Below are 640 nucleotides of genomic sequence, written 5' to 3'. Positions count from 1 at the left end.
AACTAAAGAACCAGAGGGGCTCAGAGTCAGAGAAGTAAAAAAAAAAAAAAAAAAAAAATACAAGGAACTCAGCCAGCTGCACTTGTTGGATGACAATGATTGCAGAATCTTGTCCTTTCTTGGAGCCTTGGAAACTACGATCTTATTCTTTTGAAGGGTCTGTGCCTGAGAATGGCTCTCTGGTTGTCCAAAAGCACTTCCTGATGACAAAAGCTACACATTCCCAGTAGAAAGCCTTTCTTTCAGCAAAGGCCTGGGAGACAGCTGTAGCCTATGCAGTGAGGGTTCATCTTTAGTTTCACTCTGTATCTGGCTATCCCTGAAGACCACACTATAAATCTTTTCCCTCACCTCTTAGGATGGTTTGAGTCCCTCAAACTGGAGGAACCAGTTTTATTTTGACTCACTGGCCTCTTGGCCTAACCAAAGATACAAAACAGAAGGCAGGCTCGGGAGATATCTCAGGGACTAAGCGCCTGCTTAGGCAAACACAGAGACCTGGGATGTTCCTTGTTCCTCATGCTCAGGCTCTGGCCCTGGGTGTGGTGGCGCATGACTGTAATCCCAACGCTGGGGAACCTGCAAATAGGAGGATCACTAGGAGTATGAGTTGTGCAGTAAAATCCTGTTTAAAAAAAAA

This window comes from Octodon degus, unplaced genomic scaffold (assembly GCF_000260255.1).
Source record: "Octodon degus isolate 3935 unplaced genomic scaffold, OctDeg1.0 scaffold00048, whole genome shotgun sequence".
Lineage (NCBI taxonomy): Eukaryota > Metazoa > Chordata > Mammalia > Rodentia > Octodontidae > Octodon > Octodon degus.
This window is presented reverse-complemented; position numbering follows the sequence as displayed.